At 58.3% G+C, this 8,082-nt stretch overlaps 1 protein-coding gene across 1 annotated transcript in view; it reads right to left on the reverse strand.

Moving 5' to 3' along the window:
* LOC138061812 (coiled-coil domain-containing protein 81-like) overlaps positions 1 to 8,082 on the reverse strand; it is a 96,095-nt gene that overhangs the window by 45,516 nt on the left and 42,497 nt on the right. The window lies entirely within an intron of this gene.

An 8,082-nucleotide genomic window follows, 5' to 3' on the forward strand; every position in this document is an offset into this window, starting at 1 on the left:
AGCCCATCATCCAGGTCATTAGTGACGATATTAGAGGGGAAAGAGAAGGCAAAGGGCAACAAAATGCGTCCAGCACCATGGGGCAGGGGGAACTCCCGCGCTGCTATGCCTACTGACTGCTAGCGGGAATTCACTGGTGGTTTTAAGTGCTGATACCTAAGGCAGGAGCGCAAAGAGCTGCTCTGATGTCTCACACTCGACACGACTACTGTTGTCCCAAAGAAGGGTTCTTTCACCCGGTGTGCAATGAGCCGAAAACACACAGAGTCGTGATATTTGTTTAATTCATTTCCGCGCAGAGGTGGGTGCTAGGTGGTAATTCCACAAAGCTAGCACACCTGATTGCTACACAGCTTACACTTTAGAACAGTTTAAGCAACAGTTAGCAGCATAGTTTACAACTACATGAAGTCATCCTTACTCTTATTGCTTCTGTTAGGTCTCATCTTCATTTGAAGTCACAGCATCCTCTTTTTCTCCTGCGCATGCTCTATGGGGAAGGGGCTTTGATCAGCAGGGGGCTTCCCTGCTTGTGGGTGGGTTTTTTATTATGCCAATTAGGATAGTTCACCCGCAGTTCAAGTAGGTCTCTCCTGTTTTATCAACTGTTTTTGTTCTCTTCAGGTTTATTTGGGAGCTTCCTGATCTGCTTGCCTTATAGTGTTGTCTTGCTCCTTCCTTCAAGGCCTTGTTCATTGTTAACTGGACATGTGAAAGACTGACTAATACCCTAGGCTCCTTTTTTCCCATACCTCCAACACTACCTCCGCCACAGCAGCACGGTCCCTGCCCTTGAAGCTCTCCGAGGGGACCACAGAAGCTGTAAGCAAGATGTTTTCTCTGAAGGCAACCTTGCTTTGAGGTGCCTTTCTCTTCTCGCCTTTGCTTCTCAGCACCTCTTTCTTGGCCTGCTGTGAAGCTGCAAAGCTCTCCTCCCCCTTTCCGAGAGGCCATGAGTTGAGCTGAGGTACAAGGAAAGTGCTAGAGAACACTTCTGGGTGGCTAATGAAGCTTGCCACAGGTGTCCTTCTGGACTATTACAGCCAGTAAGTCTTTTTCTCCAGTTCTGTGGTGCTATCCGCAGTCCCACTGAGCAGGCACAGGATCAGGGCAAGTCAGTCCACCCACAGAAAGAAACCCAGGGAGCTCTATGCAAAGTCTCTGCTGTCCTGCTTGTCTTGACTTGGCTGGCACCGGGACGTCCCCCTGAGCGGGGACGGGTGACTTGTCTTTGCAGTTCAAGTGCTCATTCCCATGATGGGAGACTGTCAGTGAAAACTACGGGACCCAAAGAGCAATCTGCTGTGCTGCGGGCACATGGTCCTGACGCCTGCCTCGAGCTCCAGGACACCCCCGCCCAGGGTGCCTGCCCTTTGAGGTGGGACACGAGCTCTGCTCATTTTTAACCGACGCCTCAGGACACACTGCCCACCCCCCGACATGAGAAGTAATGCCATCTTCCTGGGCTTCAGTGGCTGAAGGATGAAGCCTTTTCTGGTTCCCGTGCTCAGGAAGTCCGTATCAGGACTTCCACACTCTGCGGCTGCTGGGAGGGCTTTTGCCCTTGTGTCCAGACTGCTCTTATATGGGAGGGGGCGGGAGGAAGGGTGGAAGAAGGAAGCATGAGCACAGAGCCTGTTGGGGCCTTTGCTCACCCTGCTCGCGAGCAACACTGCTCTTTTAGGCAGGCAGAGACACAAGCTGGCATTGCTGCCACCTTCCACAAGGCCACCCTCCTCCCAGGGGCTGCTTTACCCCTGCACACCTCACACCACTGCTAACAGATAGCAAGCCAAGGTTGCTCCACCCTAAAGTGACCATCGTCACTGTGAGCCCGCTGGCTTCCTCAGCCATGCTCATCTCCACAGACATCTTAATCCAGCTCCCACCCAACACGCCCGCTCTTTCCTAAGCTGCAGCCCACTGGTGCAAACTCCACTTCTCTCCTCTGCACACCCTCAGCCCACTGCCTTCACAATTCATCATCAATACCTTCTCTCCTCACTCCAAACTCTCCTCCAAGAAGCTCTTCTCTTTCCTGCAACTCTTTCTCTTTCTCTTTCCTTCTCCTCTGAACAGAAAGCATTCGGTTAAACACCTCCTTGCCGCACACCGGGGCAGAGCTGCTTCCTGCCATTCTGCAGCAGGAAGAGGACACGAGAGCCACAGGGGCTGACGGCAGCTCCCTTCCCGGCCCCTTCCCCTGAGATCTGCCTTCACTGTACAGCTGCTGTCGTGTCCAATCCCCTTCCAGACAGTCACACAGGTCGCTCTCCCCCCACCAGCAGAGCTGGGCCCAGCAGCAGCAGCTCCCAGGCAGGAGCCTTTCCCAGCAGAGGCTCCCCTGCAGGACAGCTCCTCCAGGGCTGGCCCAGCCCCGCCGTCCCCTACACGCTCACCACACATGGAAACTGCAGAGCTCTTCCAGGAAGCCAATCCCTTGTGGGCCCCAGGGAACAGGCCTGGAGTCAAGAAACCTGACTTTTGCACCACCGGCAGTACCCTGGCCACAAGGCTGCACACAAGTTTCTGGTCATGGTTACCCCACCCTGCTCTACAGGAAGGCTCCCGAAAAACCCCAGGAAAGCCATGCCCAACCCCACAAGTGCATGTAACAGTGGTCAATTCCATGCCAACAGTGAGTGCATGTACTCTGCACACGAGTGAGTACTGCAGTGAGTGCATTACTGCTGGCCCCGGCCTGCGCTCTGCTGCAGTTGTGCAACACCTCGGTCTGCACCTGGTCTTCTGCCTCTGCGAGCCTGACCTGGAGCAGCACCTGCTCGCTGGGCTTCCTGGTGTGCCCTTGGCCCTGCCTCGTCACTACACGCTTGCTGGCTGAGCCCTGCACTCTGTCTGACCTGACCACCCTCTCGGGGCCCTGATCTGCACCCAGCCGTACCACTCTGCATCCTGGCTCCTGTGCAGAGCAGCCGGCTCCTCATGCTGCCAGACAAGAAGACCACCCCCTGCTCCCAGAGAGGTTGTCTACACTGGCCGGGGGAACCACACAGGCATGGCATGCACAGGCCCTGGTCTTTCACAACTGCTACGTCAGGCCATAGCAATAAATGCGAGGGAAGGACCAAAGAGGGCAAAAGCACACCTGCCACAAGTCTCTGCACTCCAATGCACACAGCCTGGAAACAAGCTGGAGGAACTCAGGCTCTGCCTGTGGTCACGCAGCAGCAGCATCCTTGGCGAACGTGGGCTGCGGTGAGACCGCTCACCCAGCTGCAGTGCTGCACCAGATGGCTACAAACTCGGCAGCAAAGACAGCCAGGGAGGGCCTGCCTTTCCTCCTCCGGAACACTCCTGCTGCTCCTGAAAAGCTGCTCCTGACAACAACTGGTGTTTTAACAGCTCCAAGGGTTTCCTGCAGAACAGGCAGCATCTGACAGGGGAGGTTCCTGAAGAGGCTGAGCAGTCATGAAGGGAAGGAAAGTCTTGTGCTGCCCGGAACCATTCCCAAGAAGCTGGTGGGAAGGGGAAGTCAGAAGAAAGAGTGGTGGGAAAACGCCCTGCAGGAAGGAGAGCCACCTCCCGGGTGGCCTGGGCGTGCAGCCAGCAGGTCGAGGGCAGTGGGGCTGCCCCTCTGCTGGGCACTGAGGAGACTGTGCCAGCAGGGCTTGGTCCCAGCAGGGGCTCCCCAGCGCTCCAGCACAGGCAGGGACAGCCGGGAGCGACTCTGGCAGAGGGGGCCCAGGCCGCGAAGGGGCTGGAGCACACAGCCCCTGCGGGGAGGCCAAGAGCACCGCCCTGGCGCAAGAGCAGCTCTTCCCACAAGTAAGCTCGAGGGCCCACGCAAAGGAGGCCAAGGAGAGCAGCCTGCAGCCCCATGGTCCCCTGCCCACAGGGGCACCCTCCAGCCCCCACCATCCCCCTGCGGGGCACAGCCAGGTAGGGCCCCCACAACTGGGGAGCGGGTCAGGTGTGCCGTCACCACGGCCTCCCCGTGTCAACAGTGACCTCAGCGCCACTGTCCCAGAGCTGTCAAGAGGCCGGTGGTGGGACACGACCCGGGATCGCGCTCTCCACTCCTGCCTGCCATGAGCCAGCCGGAGCGACTGTGGGCCAGGAGGAAGGTGGCGCTGCGCATCAAGAGGAAGGTGGGTGCCACCGTCTGGGACCGCCGCGCCGCCCTCCTCCAGAGTGCCCCAGCCGCCTCGGAGCCCGTGGAGGAGGAGGAGGAGCCCATGGAGGTGGACCCTGCAGAGGGGCAGCTCGCCCTGTGCCTCGTGGACCTGCCGCAGGGGCCAAAGAGGAGGAGGAGGTGCTAGCCGGGCAGGAGGCCCCCCCGCTGACCACCAGCTGCGACACAGCCCCCCCAGCAACACCAGGCTGCTGCCAGCACCCAGCCAGGGGCAGCTGAGCCCACCAGCCGGGGCACGCCGAGGATCACCGGGCCGCCCGTCGCCTCCTGGACCGCCCTGGGCTGCCGGGCATCAACATCTGCCCGGCAGAGACAGGGCCCACCGCGGGGACACATCCCTCCCACGACTCCCCTCCACCTCCACTGCGGGACAGAGACAGCGCCCGGGAACAGCTCCCACCACCCTGCCACAGCTCTGTTTAGGCTACAGGTTAGGTTATAGGATAGATTTTTTTTAGGAGTAGGAGTATTATAGCATTTAGCATTCGTGTTACTCTAGGAGCATTAAGGTTCTTAGTAGTAAGATTTCTTAGTGTAGGGTTGGTTAGCCTATTTTTAGTGTGTAGTTGTTGGCAGTTAGTTACAGTTAGGTAGAGGATTCTTAGTTCACAGTGAATATTCTATGTGTAGGGCACAGTTCTTCTCATTATTATCATTAGGTAGAGTTATTACTTCTGTTCCTAGTAGCGTTACAGTTATTAGTTATAGGTATTATTGTTAGTTATTCTTCTGAGTTCTTCTTCTTCCTTCTTGTAGGGTAGTTCACGGTATAGGGTAGCATTAGGCTAGGTAGCTTCGCGTTGGTTACAGTAGTCTTAGTGTGTAGTTAGTCACAGTTCCAGTAGTCTTAGGGCAGTTACAGGAGCCTTAGTTCACAGTTAGTTCGGTCCTCCTCAGGGTAGAGGTAGTGTCTTTGGAGCCACAGCGAGAGAGGAACGCACAAGAAGGGAGGGACTAACCTGGGCCAGACCTTCACCAAGGCCACGCTCCCAAAAGGTCCTGCACCACCGAGGCGGCAGCACTGCCACCAAGCACCATCATGCGCACACGTGCACGGGGTCCCAGGGCAACTGGGCTCAGTCAGCTGGGCTACGAGGCAAGGCAAGAGTGTGTCTGTGCACAGCTGCTTGTCGGACTGGGCCCCCACAATCAAACTCTTTCCCACTACGGAAAAGCAGCAGGACTCTGGCATCTCTTGCACGACACGACATGACATGAGGGACTTTCACCAAACACGTGTCTTAAAGCCAGTGTCTCCAGGTGCAGGAGAACGCCCCATGCAAAGTGACTGCGGCCACGACCGTGTGGGGCATCTCTGCCTTCCTAAGAAACCTTGGCAGGAGCCTGGACAAAGCACTAACAGCAGCAACTTGACTTCATGTCTCTCCTCAATGCTTGCATCTCATGAACCGCTCTGGAGATCCGCATCGTGCAGGAATATGGCGACACAACATTGCTGCAGGCAGACAATTTCAGCGGATGCAATCCCCAGGGCCCCCACGTGCTGCTCTTGCAAATTCAGTCTGATGTCAGCAGCCCAGAGACTATAGACTTTTCCCCCTTCTCTGCCAGAGCATCCCCTCACCGGTGGTCGATGTTGCATTTCCTGCAGTTGTACAGCAATCGCGGAGTCTTCTGCAGTGCACACTCAGGTTTTCCTCTTTTATTCAAGACCTGGGGCAACAGTTTGGCAGTGGATGAGTTGGCAGGTGTCACAGCCTGCAGGCAAGAGGGGGCCTCCTGGAGAGCACAGCCCCCATGCCAGCAGCATGCGCTGGTGCCTCCCGCCAGTCGGCAACCCCCTGGCATGTCCCTGGCCTGAGGCACCTCACTGCAGAGCCGTGGGGGAACATAGTGATGCAAAATGGGATGACACCGCAGAAACTCTCACCACTTCCGGGGAACAGTGGGGAAATTAGGGATCCAAAAGTAGAAAAGGGAGTTGCAGGTGTTGGATAAAAAGACAACAGAGCTGGGGAGGGATTTAAGCTGCTGCTTTTAGGGGGGAACAACGGGGAGAACTATGAAAAGTTCATGCCACCCTGTACAGTGTCGACCCTGCTCTGCACAGCTGGACTGCCCCCTGGACACCAGCCAGTTAGAAGGGGATGCCTGCACCACGATTCCTCCCTGACTGACCGGGCATCGAGGGATCGTAAGGCAGCAACTTAGTTTTGAGCCAAGAGTGAAGAACAATATTTTAGTGCTTGGCCGTAGCAAATTAGGCTGAAAGACTGCCATGTACGAGCAAGCAATGAACACTTAAAATGGGGCAGCCGTGCTGCACCGGGAGTCCTTGCTCTTTTACCATTCTCCTTAAGTTAGTGGACATCTGAAACAATCCCAGGCACGGCCTCACCTTCGCACAACACAACGCTTATGGTGTTGGAAGTGGGATGTTCCAACCTTAAGGGGTTGATACCGCTGGACTCGCAGTGTAGCAGCCGCAGCCCGATTAGACAGGGGCGCGTCTTCCTGGTACCATTTTGGGAGAAGGTGGCCCCTAGGTGCAGCTGCACCATGCTGCACCGACCACGGCCCTGTGGGGAAAAGCTAGCACTAATTTGGGAAAGCATAGCCAATCCTACTCGTGAGGCTGTGCAAGCCCTTACCGCTGAACTATCAGCAATACAGCAAATGGCATTGTAAAATCAGGGGGCACTCAGCTTCCTCCTAGCTGCCACAGGCACCTTTTGTACCCTCACTGGGGAAGACCGTTGTACCTTTATACCCCAAAATGACAATCAGGTTTCCATGAGATTCAGAAAACACTTGGCGCTGTCAACACACTACATCACAGCGACCATTAGTCCCTGCGGACGTGGTTTTCTGGAAAGCTTGGGACACGGAGCTTCTCTTATTTCACAATGTATAATGTGTGTTGTCATCATTTTACTGTGTGCGGAGGGAACAGTTGTGTGCTCGTATGCTGATCTTGTTATGCAGTAAACAAGCTGTAAGACTGTAAGACTGCCATGTAGGAGCAAGCACTAAACACTTATAAGGGGGCAGCCGTGCTGCACCGGGAGTCCTTGCTCTTTACAGGTCCCTCAAGTTAGCGAACATCTGACAGCATGCTGGGCACGAGGCCATCCCTGGTGCAACGCCACATGGCCGTGCCCACCTCCCCGGTGCCGATAATGCGAGGGAGGGCAGGAGCCAGCATGGCCGGCCCCCGCGCACCCTGCGCATCCTCCCGTGTGTGCTGCTGCTCCCTGCCTGAAAGCACCACTCGGGCTCCCCTGGGGGCTCTCCGACAGCCCCTGCCCCCTGCCACAGCCCAGGCTTCGGGGCCCAGTCCCCTCCAGAGAGCCTCACAGGCCCCCCAGCAGAGCGGCCCAGCAGCAGCCGCTCCCAGGCAGGAGCCTTTCCCAGCAGAGGCTGCCCTGGCGGACAACTGCTCCCGGCCGGCCCAGCCCCGCCGCCCCCCACGCCCTCCCCACCCTCGGGCCCAGCGCCCAGGGAGCAGTCGCTGCCTCCCCGGCACACGAGCACGCCACAGGCTGCGGCATCGCTCGCGGCTCCCCGCGCGGCCGCCGGGAACGGCGCTTTCGGCCGCCGCGGCTTCTCCCGAGCCCCGAGAGCGGAGGCGCCGCCGGCCGGGGCCAGGGCCGAGCCAGCGGCAGCCGTGGCCGCCCAGGCCCCGCCCCCACGGCCTGGACGGGACGCCTCCCCCCCACAGACCCCGCCCCCTTCCGCCGCGCGCTCCCCATTGGCTCCCGCGGCTCGTGGGCTCCCGGGGCGGGACACGCCCCAGGGGGAGGGCGGCACTGCGCCTGCGCCTGCCCCGCGGGAGAGGGGGAGAGGGGGGGTGGGCGGGGGGAGCGGGGCTCTGGGCAGGCGGGGCTCTGGGCAGGCGTGCTGGCGCGGAGGAGGGGCACTGAGGGCCGGGGCGGGGCCGGCTCTGCGCAGGCGCTGTGGCGGCACGG

This window comes from Struthio camelus, chromosome 21 (assembly GCF_040807025.1).
Source record: "Struthio camelus isolate bStrCam1 chromosome 21, bStrCam1.hap1, whole genome shotgun sequence".
NCBI classification, from domain to species: Eukaryota; Metazoa; Chordata; class Aves; order Struthioniformes; family Struthionidae; genus Struthio; species Struthio camelus.